The following is a 16,889-nucleotide window of genomic DNA, read 5'->3' as shown; positions in this document are numbered from 1 at the left end:
CTCACCTTAAGCCTGTACCCTCTAGTTTACGACTCCCCTATCTTAGCGAAAAGACAGTAACCATTCACCAGGTACATGGATAGGGAAGATTTAGAGGGATATGGGCCGAATGCAAGCAAATGGGACTAGCTCAGGAAGATCCCTTGGTTGGCATGGACAAGTTGGGCTGAAGGGCCTGGTTCTGAGCTGTATAACTCTAACTCTATGAATCTTTGACTCTATGGTTGTGCACAACTGTACTAAACAATATGGCATATTTTAATAAAGTCTTATCATAGGATAGAATCATACAGCACGGAAACAGGCCATTCAGCCCAACTCATCCACGCTAACCAGTGGGCACCCTTCTGTATTAGTTCCATCACCCAGCCCGTGGTCCAAAGCCTTCATTTGCACCAGGAACATGAGTCGAATTATTTAAATCCCAATTAAGTTGGGAGCTTTACAACCATTGGGAAGACTTCCATTCAATCAGTTTGGGCTTCATTGGAGCCTAGGTTCCTGAGGTTGCTAAATGTTGTTAACCATGTGATAATATAATCCTTTTGGCATCAATGTGAGCTACAGAAAAAGAAATGCCAAAATAATCAAATTCATGGCTTGAATTTCTTCTGAAACAAATTATGACCAATATCCGGTTTTTACTTTTCTCTTGTGCCAGAAAAAGAACAAATCAAACAGGCTTTAGAAAAATTAACAGTTAAAAATTCCACAAAGAGTCCACATTCCCCAGGCTTTTCTTGGTCACATTTTCCCTCTCTGCCTCTGGCTCTGTTCCTTAATTCTAGGCCAAAGCATGCTGCGTTCTCACCTGTTCTCAGCTCCAGAAAGCATTCACTGTGTGGAGTATTTGGTACGAAGATGATTCACGTTTTTAGGCAAATGAGTTTGAACAGCATTCAATGACTCAAACAGTCCGCCTACAACAGAATGTTAGAATTTACTAAAAAAAGAAAAGGGGCAAAGCTGCTAATCTGATGACTGTCTTAGAAAGCATGCCTGATGTGTGGTGATCCTGAGATATCTGATGTTTATTGGTTTCTCTGGCCATGAATGCTGTTGTACATTTAATGGAGTTTTATCAAGCGTGTTGCTGGCCCTTTACCTTACTGCTTCGATTTTTCTTCCTGTTTGTCAAATAATAAACATTCTCAACTGCCTCTGATACAGCCATGATCTTCTAAAGGACATACTGAAATCTTACATCTGTATAGAATGGTTATGAGCGCCAGTCCTTCTCCTTTCCTCTCTGAGACCTGAGGTGAGATGATCTCCTCTGCAATCCCATGCACAGTTGGCCAAGAATGTTCAGGCAGTGTGGTCCACTACCGCCACCACTGCCCCAACCAGAGTTTTTCCCTCCCTTATCCTTGCAGGGAACACTACTGGGGTCTCCTTCACCACCCACTGCTCATAAATGGCAGTACTGCGTTGCTCCACATCATTGGAGTACCGTGTATGCTTTTGGTCACCCTGTTATAGGAAAGATGTGGTTAAACAAGAAAGAGTGTTGAAAAGGTTCACGAGGATGTTGGCAGGACTACAGGGCCTGAGTCATAGGGAGTGGTCGGCCAGGCTAGGTCTTTATTCCTTGGTTCATAGGAGAATGAGGGGTGACCTTATAGAAATGTTTAAAATTACAAGAGACATAGATAAGGTGGACGGCAACAGTCTTTTCCCCAGGGTAGGGGAGTCCAAAACTAGGGGGCATAGATTTAGGGTGAGTGGGGAAAGATTTAAAAGGGACCTGAGGGGCAATTTTTTCACGCAGAGGTTGGTGAGTATGTGGAAAGAGCTGCCAGAGGAAGTGGTTGAGGCAGGTACAATAGTATCATTTAGGAAGCACTTGGATAGGTTCATGCAGGGGCAGGGCTTCAGGGGATATGGGCCAAATGCAGGAAATTGGGACTAGCTGGGTGGGCACCATGGTTGGCATGGATTTGTTGGGCCGAAAGGCCTGTATCTGTGCTGTATTGCTCTATGACTTTATGAGGGAGTGGACCTGATTTTCAGTTATTTTAGATCTTTGCACACCAGTTTCTGTATCTTACTGGCACTAGTTTATGCATGCTGGCAGTAGATTCTAGGAAAAGGTAGTAAATGTTCAGATTTCCCTCATCATCCTCTCCTGTTGAACTCTGAAACCTTGTTGGTACCTCATTATCTCTCCAGTCTCACACTTGTCCACTGCACAGATAACAGGCATTATTAATCTAACAACCTTGATTGGAAATTTCAGACCATTTAATGAATCCCACACCAAGCCTGTGTCAACAATACAGCAGTAAAAGCTCATATACTAGCAGACCTTTAGTCAATTATTAATCAAAGATATTGTTAACTAGTGAAACAAAATTTTATCACTCTTGTCTAACTACATGCCAAAAATATATACTTTCTTGTAATTAAACTTTGCACAGTCTTATAATAAAAACAGTTATCCATATTGGAAACATCTGCTGAGTGTTGTTCTAGAGAGATGCCTAAGTTTTCATTTTCTTCTTTTTATTCAAAATCTAGATTTTTAATTTTGAGATTAAACGCAAAAATACAAATCAGGTCTGATCAGCTGAACTTTTATGTATAAGGTGCTTCATAAATAGAGTTCATTCAAAGGGTCAGCCTTGGTTTAGTCTGAGCAGCCTCTAAATCAGTAAGGTCAAACCAGTGTATGTAACTAAGGTTGAAACCCTTAGTATTACACCGTTAGAACTCTTATGGTTTGGATCAAATATTAAAACACATCCTTGGAAACAGAACCTGTGCAATTCCACTGACATACATCCCACCCCAAAAAGGCTTTATCCACATGTATTATATAAAATAGTCTCAAACCAATCGTAAACCTAAAGGTAATGCTTTCAATCAATAATTATATAATGTATTTATAAAGTAAGGTACAGGACTCCTGAGCTTCAAGTTTCTTGGCTGAGATCCAGGGATGATTTCCTGGCTGTGTTTTGTCATGGAGCCCAGCAGCAGAGCTCCAACCTCTAGCAGTTTCAAATTTGTTGCAATTCGTCAGCAGTGCACTGAGACTCATTATGGTTGCAAAGCTTACAGATACATAGACATCATTCTCGTGTTCTTCAACATCAAAATAAATGGTATCAATCAACAAGCCTCAACACTATTATTGGACAGCTGTGGCAGTTTCAAACTTGTAATTACCTAGGAGTTACACTGTCCTGATCCAAAATCTTGTGTAAAATAACACCAACACGTGTGTGAGCTGGACCAAGCACAACCAATAAGGTGGCTAAGAAAAGCTTTAAGGCTTCGTAGGCTTTCAAAGCTGTCATGGATATTGAGTGCTCCTTGAATGTCACTGACATTGAACAACATTCAAAAATTATAACAGATAAATGGTGAAGATGTTTTAAAAATTAAAATGTAAAAGGAAGTCCCTTTAAGCAATTAAAGACAGCAAAGCAGATTGAAAATTTCCCTGCAGTACTTCACCATTAAAATCAATGGGCTTGTTTGATGTCTGGCATCATCTGGCTGGCACAGCAAACAGGGGTGCAGTGCAAGCATCAGCATTAGGTCCCAACATTCAAATCTATGAGCATTGTTTGGACCAATTGCTCAGTGTGAAAACTCAGTCTCGGTATTTGTATTGACTGGTGCTTTCAGTTAAACACTGCCCTGTTGATGGACGCCACATACAATGGGGTTATGAGAGATGTTCATTGTGTGAAGTGACTGCATCCAGATCTCAGTCTGTTCACCTTGACCCAGGTTTGAAGGTTTGATGGTGTGTGTGTGGGAGCGGGGGTGGGGGGGGTGGGAGGTTGGGGAGAGGGGGGAGTGTGGCACCAGGTGGGGTTGATTGGTGGTCTTCACTTGATATTGTGATGAGAAATTGCAGTAACAAGTCTGAGTTTTCCCAGTGTTTGCCCCACTCCCTCACTGCCCATAGCTTTAGTTCAGCATCTAAACTCTTCTCCAGGAGTTTATGAATTTCATGTACAAATGTTATTTTATAGCTGAACCAGAGGAGCTGAGAAAACTTAAAAGTTGCAAGCCATTTACTATCAGTTGATGAAGAAGTGACTTCTATCAGCTCTTGTCTTTGGTGTTAAGACTTATTGACTTATACTGTTTATTCTGACGTCCGAAAATATAAGAATTCTGTGTGTATATCTGCAGATGTTGGAACTTATTATGCCTCCCAGCACACTGTTAGGGATGGTCAAGTTTTCAGTGTCGCACTTTGGACAGGCAAGAAAACAATATTTTGCTGTGCCTTACATGGTTGTTCTGAGTACATTGAAATCCGCAGTGCTCGTTATGCTGGTTAGGCCTCTTGTGGCCTATGATTTGAACGTGAAATTTCTAAATAAAGGAGTGCAATACCTAGTTGAGTTAAGGTGTGCTCATGGCAAACGGTGAGCTTCTGTATGCTAATTGTACAGATAGAAGAGTGATGATGTCATAGATGTAATTTGTGGAGATAGCATACAGTGAAATCCACGTCAATGCTTTTGAAATCCTATTGTTTGTTCCCCGAGCTGCTCTGGCACCTTTGACAGCGTTAATGTATCACTTAGATGTTGTGAGAGGAAGATATATAAAATGTCCTTGTGCCAGCACTGACTCTTGTGGGTCTCCATTCTTCAGTGTTCATTATCTGCTTTTTTCCTCCTTGACTGTTCATAGATTTTACAAATCCTGTCAGTGATCATGTTTGTGTTATATCAAGTCAGGGAGCATAAAGTATAATTTCTATTTGAAGATGGTGGAATACAGCATCATAGGCAGCTGTAAGGTCAATAAGGTCAGTAATTAATACTGGAATGGGTGGGTAGCCTTAGGAAGAAAGATTGGACAGACTAGGCTTATACCCATTGGAGTTTAGAAATGTGAGTGGGTGATTGATTGAAAAATATAAGATCCTGGGAGATCTTGTCAGGATAGATGTTGAGACAATGCTTCACTTTGGAAGAATCATTTAAAAATGAAAGCCCACCCACTTAAGACAGACGAGATGATTCTTTTTCCTCTTGGAGGATTATGAGTCTTTAGAACTCTCTTCCACAGTGGAGGAAGTGGAAGCAGGGTCTTTGAATATTTTTAATGTGGAGGTAGTTGAATATTTGATAAGGGTGAAAGGTTACCGAGGGTAGAGGGGAGTATGGACTTGAGGTAACAATAAGATCAACCATGATCTTGGCTGTTTTCTGCCTTATTCCCAATTCATTATTTTCCTCAGTTGTGAGTAATGTAATTTGATCAATCGTGCATCGCTTTTTTGAAGTGGGTTCTTTTGGGAGCAGAGTTTCAATAATATTTCTAGCTTATGGGTTATACACTCCATGAGCTTGTATACAACAGAGGATATTTTGATGGATTGGTTATTTTTGGATCCACTGGTTGTTTTCTAGGCTCCAAGATGGCGATGACATCATCTTTTGTCCAGACTCGTTCGGGCAGTCAGATTGCAGCATGGTAAATTGGAATTAGTTAACTTTACACAATCATGATGCTTAGACCAAAGCAGAGTTACATTCTGAAAATACAAGGCAGCAAGAGGATGATCACCTTGTTTCTTTCCCCTCCTCTACCTACCCCATCTGCCCATCACTACACACCCCTTCCACTGGGTCCCCTCCTCCTACACTTCCCATCGCCCCACCCCATCTCCCTTATATGGTTCCATGCTCCACCTTTCTTTCCTATCAGACTCCCTTTGCCGCCTCCAACTATCACCTCCCATCCTCTATTGCTATTTTTGCTCTTCCCTGTTCCACCTGCCTACCACACCTCCTGACCTAGATCTGCTCATCACTTGCCAGATTTTGCCCCACCCCTTCCCCTCACATCTTTATACTGGTTATCTCCCCTTCACTAATTTAACCATATTGGGTAATGGAAATACTAATTATTTATTTCTTAAGTTATTAGTCAAAAGACTAACCCCCTACTACTTGCTTAAGTGCACATTATGAAGAGAAGCAGCCTGCATTTATTTCCTTCGGTTTCAAGAGTCCTTATACAGGAAAGTTTTCTGTTAGCTGACATTGTGGGTGGATATAGGAGGAAATCTCATATACACCTCCAGCAGTGAAGTAACCCACAAAGTATAAATCATCTGCCAGATGTCTGCTGCCTACTCTATTAAACAGAGCTTGAAAAGAGGCAGAATAGGTTTTATTTAGTCTATTGTATCAATATGCTGTTCTCCCATCAGTGATCAGCCCTCTGCACATAGCCTGAGCAAAGCCTCAATGCTGAATTTTGGAAGCATATGGGAAATGATGAAATAAATACAAAACAGGAAAGAGCAAAGCTCTGTAACGGGCTATTTCACATCACCACCATCCAGAATAATTCTAGTTTTCAATTTTTGTGAACTCCATCCCTTAAATATATATTTTTGAAAAAACTGCTATAATATCCAAAATAGTTCATTTATTTATTGTTATATACACTGCAGACAACATAGACCAGAGATCCTGGGTACAATCCCCAGGCTGTACCGTTCAATTGGAATCATAAACAGAGTCACAAAAAAAAACCAATATGACTGCTACTATTGGATAAATTTGGCAATTGTGGACCAATTTGTCCAACAACAACTATGAGAAAGCTCTCAGATCTACTGTATAATACAAGAGAAAACAATTATACATTTAGAGATGCATATGTTAAGAGAGATATGTTAAAGGTCGGTCTGTTGGATTTTATTGCATTTGTGATCAACTTCTATTTTTTGCACACATTGATAGTCTTGCTTTCATACTTGATATTTCTCATGACATAAGAGGCCATACAGTCTATCGAGTCTATGCTTGGTCTCTGAGCAATTCCATCAATCCCATTCCCCAACCTACTTCCTTATAGCCCATTCTTTCTCACATGACTCCAAACTCCATACTCCAATTTTTGGTCCATGTCTATTATTAAATTTAAAGTTAACAATTGGCCAAACTGTAGAATAGGTTCCTAACTTCATTCCTATTTTTAAACTATCCTCCCTACTAGTAGACTCCGCAAACAGTTTCTCATTATCTACCCTATCGTTTCCCCTCAATTTATTGGAACTTCAAATCATCCCTTTAATCTCTTAAATTCCTGAGTAATACTTAGAAATGTGTGTCTTTGGGCCTGCACTTGTTCATGATTTTCTGTTGCTGAGGTAAACGTTGTCCTTAACCACCCCTGTAAGTCATTGAAGTTTTTGAGGCCCTGTCTCTATGTCCTTGGGGCTTTACTCCTGGAATGGACCTCATCTTGCACCTCCTCACACTATCACCTATCTGCTTCGAGGACCTCCTAGACTCTGTGAGAAGAGATTCTCTTCTTGTGCTTCTACCTCATCAATGGAAGCCTCCAGAGTCATATTACAAAATCAGGATGCCTATCCTTGGCCATGATCAGCCATGCCTGCTACCACACCTGCAAATCCTGTGACCATTCCGGCATGTAACGTTCAGCTGTGGCTTCAGTCAGCACAAGCTCACTTCAGTGGTGCTAGTCTCTTACTGATGTGCACAAAGATAGTGTACTGTGGGGTTAGAGCTGACTGGTTGCTGAAATCATTAAGGAACTTACAGCAGGAATTTTGTGTGCATCTCACGCTAAACCAATTGGATATAAGATCAAACATCACAATCTGAGCATTGCCAGTCCAAAATTAAGTCCTAGACCAGCCATCAGTTGTGGCAGGGCTTACTTGCTATAACGGGCAAAAAGACAATGTTATGCAGCATCGCCAATAACAGCGCATCCTTTCCCGATGAGCTTAATGCATTCTATGCATGTTTTGAACAGAAGGGGATTGGAATGTCACACCCACCCTGACAGACTCCAATGAACCTGAACCCACAGTCACCACGTAAGATCAGTCTTTTGAGAGTGAACCTGCAGTAAGCATCTGGCCCAGATGGTGTCCCTGGCCGTGTCGTTAGATCCTGTGCAGGGCAGCTGGCGGAGGTATTAGCAGACATTTTTAACCTCTCCCTGCTTCAACCTGAGGTTCCCACCTGCTTTAAGACAACCACTATCGCCCCAGTACCTAAGAAAAACAAGGTAATGTGTCTTAATGACTACCGCCCGGTGGCTCTGACATCCACCATCATGAAGTGCTTTAAGAGGCTGGTCATGGACTCCAGCCTCCCAAACAACCTCGACCCACTGCAATTTGCCTACGCCAAAACAGATCTATGGCGGATGCCATCTCCCTGGCCCTGTACTCAGCTCTGGAGCATCTGGACAGTAAAGACACCCACGTTAGGCTATCGTTTATTGATTACAGCTCCACCTTCCACACAATAATTCCAAGTAAACTCATCCCCAAACTCCGAGACCTGGGACTCAACAGCTCACTCTGCAAATGGATCCTTGACTTCCTGACCAACAGACCACATTCCATAAGGATAGGCAGCAACACCTCCAGCACGATTATTCTCAACACTGGTGCCCCACAAGGCTGTGTCCTCAGCCCTCTACTCTACTCCCTATACACTCATGACTGTGTGGCCAGATTCTGCTCTAATGCCACCTACAAGTTCGCAGATGATACCACTGTAGTGGGCCGTATCTCAAATAATGATGAGTTGGAGTACAGGAAGAAGATAGAGAACCTAGTGACATGGTGTCATGACAACAACCTTTCCCTCAATATCAGCAAAACAAAAGAGCTTGTCATTGACTTCAGGAAGGGGGGTGGTGCACAAGCACCTGTCTACATCAGCGGTGCTGAGGTCGAGAGGGTTGAGACCTTCAAGTTCCTAGGAGTGAACATCACCAGTAGCCTGTCCTGGTTCAACAAGTAGATGCCACTGCCAAGAAAGTTCACCAGCAACTCTACTTCCTCAGGAGGCTAAAGAAATTTAGCATGTCCCCTTTGACACTCATCAACTTTTATCAATGCACCATAGAAAGCATCCTATCTGGATGTATCATGGCTTGGTATGGCAACTGCTCTACCCGTGACTGCAAGAACCTACAGAGAGTTGTGGACACAGCTCAGCACATCACGGAAACCAGCATCCCCTACATGGATTCTGACTACATTTCTCACTGTCTCGGTAATCAAAGACCTCACCCACTATGGACATTTCTCTTCTCCCCCCTCCCATCAGGCAGAAGATACAAAAGCCTGCAAGCATGTACCACCAGACTCAAGGACAGTCTCTATCCCGCTGTTATAAGACTATTGCACAGTTCCCTAGTACGATAAGATGGACTCTTGACCTCACAATCTATCTCGTTATGACCTTGCACCTTATTGTCTACCTGCACTGCACTTTCTCTGTAACTAACACTTTATTCTGCATTCTGTTATTGTTTTACTTTGTACTACCTCAATACACTGTTACAATGAATAGATCTGTATAAATGGTGCGCAAGCCAAGTTTTTCCACTGTATCTCGGTACATGGGGCAACAATAAACCAATTTACCATTGCATTTTCCATTGCTGTCCACTTTAGCCCATAATATGTACTGCACAATAATAGATCTCTTGTAAGATTCATAAATCCAGTCCAATTACTGTGGTTTTGGGGATGGAATAGGAATTGATGTGTTGAAGTGCTGTACACCTTGCAGCAGGTACATGGGTTGCTTTTCCATTTTCTCATTAACAACTAATTAGTTCTGCATTTTATGTTGATGTTGATCAAATAGAAGTTACAGAAAATCTTGTGCTTTCGAATAATTTGGCGAATAGACAGCTATTATTAAGAATTGTGATGATTTAAATCTTATGGGTTGAATTATCTTTTCTACAGTCCAAAGAATCTATTTAAAAAAACTGCATTTGTGTTGCCTTCTACCAGCAGGCACTTGACACTTCAGGAAAGTGACTGTCCTTTATATGTGTGCAAGACAGTGAGTTTTTTGTACAATGATTGTCCAGAGTGAACAATGATAGCTTATTCCCAGAGGTGAATGCAAGACATCATGATGTATGGGAGAAATTTGACATTCAAAGCATGCCTCAAATGTTCATGCTGAAGTTGCTGAGGCCTGAACTCTATTTTGTAATCAGGCATTCTGCCCAGTCTTTTGCAGTGTCTAGTCAAAGCTTTCCAGACTACAGTTGCATGGCCCCATATAGCTTTGAAGCATGTGGGATAAGGAAATGGGAAATGAAATTGTCCCAAATGTATGACTGCACTACATCCCGAGGGCCATGTGTGTGTAGCGCAGCCTCTGTGTTTTCACAGTGGATGGTCTGGGGGAAGAACAATAGGTTTCCCAGATATACGTACTTGACAATCTGCACCCACTATCGCAGGTCCTGGGTAGCATTGAATCATCAGGGATTTTAAAATATAGAAAGCCAAAGTTTATTCAAAACTAAAGAGGAGTAACTAGTGGCCATGAATGTGAAATCGAGGGTAGGTGTGTGTATTTTTCAGCACAGGCTTCTTACCTTTCTACCACTGCCTGGCTGAGTTGCAGCATTTTGGTATCTAGAAGGAGAAAGACAAGATGATAAGAGGCATAGATCGAGTGGACAGTCAGAGACTTTTTCCCAGTGCAACAATGGCTAACACGAGGGGACATAATTTTAAGGTGATTGGAGGAAGGTATAAGGAGGATGTCAGGGGTAAGTTTTTTTTTACACAGAGAGTGGTGGGTGCATGGAACGCACTGCCAGCAGAGGTTGTGGGGGCAGATACATTAGGGACATTTAAGAGACTCTTAGATAGACGCATGAATAATAGAAAAATAGGGGGCTATGTGGGAGGGAAGGGTTAGAAAGATCTTAGAGCAGGATAAAATGTCGGCACAACATTGTGGGCTGAAGGGCCTGTACTGTGCTGTAGTGTTCTATGTTCTATAAGTGTAGGTCTGTGGCAGTGAGGGGTGGAGATTGATGAGGGTGGAAACTGAAAGATGTATAATTACGTCCTTTGCAGAGACTGTGAGGGAGATGCAAGTGGGATGTGAGGGGGTTTATATATGGGCACAATGCCATCCTCTGTGCTCTCAGCCCCACCGCTGGCTGTTGACTGTGGAATGACTCTCCAAAAGCAGCGAGAACTAAATCCTCCAGGGGTTTAACATGATGTAATTGTACCCTACACTACTAAGTTGCTGCTAGTGATTCTGATTTAGTTGACCAAAAGAGGGGAAAGTGTAAGAGTGAAGGTGTTCAGATGATGTGCTTGTCATCTTTGAATAGCCAACTGTATGTGTAATCTTTGAAAATGTAGATATGAGGCTTACAGCATTACAAGTGCAAGAATGTGATGTTAAGCTATGATGGAGATTGTTGGTATGTGAGTGATTGGATTATGGAATGTTAAGTGGTATCTGAGGCTGATGGTGCTATTGGTGGGACACAGGATTTGAAGACATATTCACAGTCACCATTCACACGATCATTGAAGTTCTTGCAACATTGCATTGTTCCTCAGGAGCAGACTACCACAGCTCACTATGAGAGCATCTTACCATACTGTTGTGCAACAGACAAAAAGCTTGAAGAACTCAGCAAGTCAGACAGCATCTGAGTTCCTCCAGTTTTTTGTGTGTTGCTCCAAATTACAGCATCTGTAATCTCTTGTGTTTTCATGCTGTGTGTCTGGAAGACTTCCTACACCCTCACTCCTCACCACCCACTCTGTGGAGCAGAACATTCTCATACTTTGTTCCATCAGGCAGCGCAGCCTGGGAATTCAGTGGAGGCCCAGGATGTGGCATTCTTCAATGCCTATTATCTCCCAGGCCAGAATGATTTCCTGAAAACCGACCAGTACCTGCTTCAACCACAATACACCTCCCATTTAAGACGCAGAGTACTTTTAAGTTGCACTGGCCATCCATGAAGTAGCTAATGAAGAGTGCAGTTAGCACTGCTCAGCACAACAGTCTTGTAACTGAGCAAGCAGCATAATGTTTTTTGTGCTGCCTGTATCAGAAGCCATGTTGATGGGTTAATCATGCATCACTATCTTCCTAGCAATTTTTGGGTGGCTGATCAATTTTGTCCCAATATTTTTGTCTTCCCTCTTTCACCCATACAAAATGTGCAATGCAAAATTTTTAAGATTGGTGTGTGAAAAGGGTTCTTTTGGAATCTTAAACATGCAGGGCTCTGGACACAGGCTTTGGATTTTAAAAATAGTTTAATCACAAAGGCAAACGCGGGAACAGAATGAATGGGAACAGATGCGCGCGCACACACACACACACACATACACACACACACACACACACACACAGGGGATGCGAACGTGAGTGGGGAATCACAATGAGGATGAGATACACACACACAATCAACAATCTACAGCTTAGCAAGGGATAAACACTTCAATGCCTGAATACCTTGACCCAAAGAAGCATTGGCTCTAACACTCCCTGGAATCTGACTAAGATGCTCCCAAACCACATGGTGATGCACAGTCTTACCAGTGGTCTCTGCAGTGTTGTCTCACTATTCCTGGGGCAGTCAAGAGAGAGAGAGGGCCAGGGGAGTGCAACACCTTTTATAGTGCTGGGAGGCTGGGTGGAGCCTGGCCAGGTGATTTAGACAGGCCAATGGCTTGGAAGTCAAGGACAAGGGTGTTTACCAAGGCCAATGGTCAGACAGGTTCAGGAACAAAGGTGTTCTCCAAGGCCAATCCCTATGCCCACACCTGATGGGTGGGGTGGAGCCAAACCTTGATTGACAGTGGTGTCACTTCCGATCCAATAAGCAATGCTGTCCTCCGACCAGGGGGGTCAGTACTGTTACTGTCACATGACAGCCATGTGCTCTCATACTACAAAGATTCACTGTTAATGTGGTGCATAGTGGATCTCCTGGGGCATTGATAATTAAAAATCTAAGGGCAGAACAAAGTTGTGATATTGAGCTTTATACAGCCCCAACCCTCTATAGCCATTACTCAAGCTTTCCATGTGCAAAAGTGATTTAAGCAGGTCATTCTTTCCTTACATCTCAACCCTTAAATTCATTTCACAGGCATGAGTGCTTCTGACTCCAGGTCAAAAATACCACCCTGATATGGGTGTCTATCTTTTTTTATAAGGTTGTCAATCATGAGTAGGTTGCAACATTCTGAAGTGGGAGATTGGAAAATGAAGAATGGACTTCAGGTACCAAGTTGTTGTTAGAAGAATTGATGTCCCACATATGCCCTGCAACATTACTTAGTCACAGGAAGGGGAGGGCTTTCTCTCATGGGAATTCTTATAGATCCCAATTTATTTTGGCCCAGCAACTGTATGAGGACTTGGATCTTTGTTATTCTGGTAAGGCAATCAACCACAGTCTCTAGACTGGTAAATAGTTATATTGCTTCATAGAAGATCCATTTTTGAGATTAATTATGAGATTAACTAATGCCACTGTTAATCTCACAGGCCATCACACAGCCTGATTTTACCCCAGTAGCAATATAGGGGATCAATTAGCATCCCCTCATTCATTTTGCTGACATCTCCAGGAACACAAAGAAAGCAGAAAACCTCTTAGAATCTTAGAATAGGCACATTGTAAGCACTGTGGTTGTCACCAGTCTAATATTGGGTATTTATTAAGGCAAAGAAGCTTCAGCGTGACAGCAAATGTACTGACTTAATGATAGCATACAACTGTTCATATTAAGCAGCATTTCCAAGGGTGCATCACAACAAACTCCTGTCTGTATGGAGACTGCATTTAAAGGTTTTGCAGCAGATGTTTGGAATATGTCTTTGGGGATGAGTCATGCAGTACCTCATTTTACAGGCCATCTATCATTCACCTCAGGAGTGAGATGACGTTAAAGCTGCATTCAATATTTACTATTTCAATTGGTGGTGCCTCATAAAATCTGAAGAATAAAAGGTGATTAGAGGGGAAACCCAATAGAAAAAGAGAAGCTTCATCCTACAATAAAATATGTACAGGAAAGCTCTCTGTATAGTCTCAAAATTCTCTGTACATCAAAAACATATGTGGTCTGTACTGTTTGTTCTCCTTTTAACATGGATTCAGACATTGTAAATCTATTTTTCTTAAGTTTTATCCTTGTCTCCTGAAAGTATTGTTACCTATAAATTAGATTCATGAAGCCCTGTTTAGAATTATACAGTCCAAATCAATTATAACCAGAGGTATATCACATCAGAGGTCATAACCAGGTGGGATTACACCATCCACAAAATTAGACTGGGCATTTCCACTTGTGGTTCACGTTTGTACTTTGGGATTAGTGCAGGATTAATGTAAATGGGTGCTCAGTACACTTGGTAGGCTGAAGGCCTGTTCCATGCTGCATGACTTTAGGTTCTATGACTCTATGATATAAAAATTTCCCAACATCAAAGATGCCCCAAATGGTATCAATCATCCTACGATCAGCCCACAAATTATAGTAGTCATGCCATTGGGTGCATTCAACACACATGATGAGCTGCAGTGAGGCAATGTTTTTATCTGAAAAGCACTTCTTTCTGGCTAACAACAATCGAGTATGACCTCGAGCCAGTTAATCTGAAAGACATGCCATGGGTGTCCTTACTAAGTGAGGCATCACAAGGTGTGCAACACACCTCTGTGACTCTCCTCTGCACTCAGAAAGATGTGCATTAAATGAGAATGAATGAGAATGCTATTTATGTGTTGAAAATCATTTATAACAAAAATAAATGAAATAAGATTTGAGCTGGAAACACTGACATTTGCCTTTCACGTTAAACACCCTAAGAGCGTTTCTTTTGACCACCCTGTTTGTGGGTTTTGACGTACTTACTCTACATCACAACGCCCTCCACAACATCCTGTGGCTTCAGTCTGGCTGCTGGAAAGCTGCTCTATTTCACCAATCCACTGGTAAACTTGATAAACCACAAAAAGCCCTTGCCCTCGGTGGGATGGCCGCTGATCCGGCAATTGAAGGCGGAGTCTAGGGGTGGGGTGTTGGGGGGGGGGGGGGGGGGGGGTGGGAAGAGTGGCTGTGGGGCTGGGGTGAGTTTGCTGCCCATGAGTCTCTCACTGGAGGTGTGCTTGTTAGGTGGAACATCAATGACCAAGCACACCAGGCAACCAACCTCTCAGAGAACCGGATAGACAGTGGTGTGCTGACTGGGTGGAACCCAGGTTGCTCCACCATTGTTTCAACCTTCAGAGCCCCTCATCACCGAGGCCTGGTCCCTGTTGTCCTCACTCCCATCCTTGGAGTCTACTGTGGGCACAACCTGAGCAGGACTCCGCTCACGATGGCGAGATGTTGAAGTCGGGAGGCCCACATCTCAGCTCCTGTGTATTACTTCCCTGACTCTTTCAGAGAGTGATCAGTCACCTGCAGCATCCCTTTGTTCATGCAGGAGAGTGTTCTGCAGATGTGCAGTGTCCGTCTGTTGGTGACATGCAGTATCCCTTTGCTCCCAGAGGACTATGAGCTACATATGAGTAACATCGCTGTGTCCATTGAGAACAGCCATCTGCACACAAAACATATCTCCTTGCTCCAGAGGAGCTTTAGGTTTCTCTTGTGTGCAGAGACCAAACCTCTGGCTGAATCAACATGAGGCTGCATAGAGGCAGGAAGGTGTTGAGTGTGACTTCTCTTCCTCCCACCCCCGCACTCCCCAAGCCCACATGAAAGTTGTTATTGGTAGGTGCCAGGTGATTGTGGCCAAGCCCTTGCGAGGAAGTGTGCAGCATCTGCAGCGTGGAGGTCATGGGATTCTGGCTCTGCAAACCTCCTGCAAATGCTTTATGTTCCTTATTGTCTCTATCATTCCATGAAGCAGATCTCTAGTTTACACACTACCCATCTCACCGTGCAACCACGTCAGCCTTGTGATGAAAGTATATCAAATATGGTCCTCATCTGGGGTAACATGGATGCACGGACCTATCCTCTCTCCCTCTAAACTAATTTGTTCATGCCCAGTGCAGCCAGTCTCAAAAATGGTTCTGCGAGGTGACAGATGTAATGATACACAATGCTCATCAGTCTCTTCCTCCCCCTCCATCTTGGGTCCTGTATTTCCATCTGCTGCATCTCTTCCTGCTCCTTCTACCCAGTGTCTTGATGTTCTGGTGAGGGGGATATAGGATGCCTCACCTCCTATTTCCCCCTCCTACCCTGCAAATCGAAACAGAAGCGAATTGTGCATATAGGCTGCACTCAAAACACCTTTATGGTGTTACGGCGGCACACAAGTTGCAAAGACGGCGACTCGTTGCAAGCTGCTCACTACAGACCTACTCATTACCTTTACTATAATCGCTCTACACTTTTAAATTTAAATTCTATGTCACTTACACTTTACTCTGTACTGCTATTGTTTTTACCTGTACTAACTCAATGTAACTGTACTGTGTAATGAATTGATCTGTACGAACGGTATGCAAGACATGTTTTTCACTGCACCTCAGTACGTGACAGTAAATAACCAATACCAATACCAAGATATATAGTGTTGATCAATACAAAAGGAATGTGCTAATCACAGGCCTGTCCTGTCTTCATGTCTTGAGTAGAGGTTATGTTGTAATTGGGGCAGTGGGAGCAACTATCACAAGGACCAAATCATACACATTAAATGAATATTTGTTTTTTTTTTCATTTATAGAATGTGAAGATCAAAACTTATTGCCCATTCCAAAAGGCCCTTGAGAAGGTGTGCATGGCCTCGCTTCTAGAAATGTTGCTTTCTCTCTGATACTGTGCTGGTTTGAGAATTCTAGGGATTAGACCCGCAATGATGAAGGATCAGTGATATACTTCCAGGGTCTGATTTAGAGGAAATTTTACAGGCAGTGGTGTTTCCATACACCTCCATACACCTCCTGTCCTTGGAGGTGGCTTGGGACTTCCTGGTCACCATCATCAGAAACAGCAGAGTGTTATTCCTGAATCGCAACAGATAAAAAACTCTCATTCTTGACATTAACATTGTTTAGGAACTGACTTTACCATTACACTTCCC

Source organism: Pristis pectinata, chromosome 14, assembly GCF_009764475.1.
Source record: "Pristis pectinata isolate sPriPec2 chromosome 14, sPriPec2.1.pri, whole genome shotgun sequence".
Lineage (NCBI taxonomy): Eukaryota > Metazoa > Chordata > Chondrichthyes > Rhinopristiformes > Pristidae > Pristis > Pristis pectinata.
The sequence above is the reverse complement of the archived record's forward strand: the minus strand, read 5'-3'. Positions refer to the sequence as shown.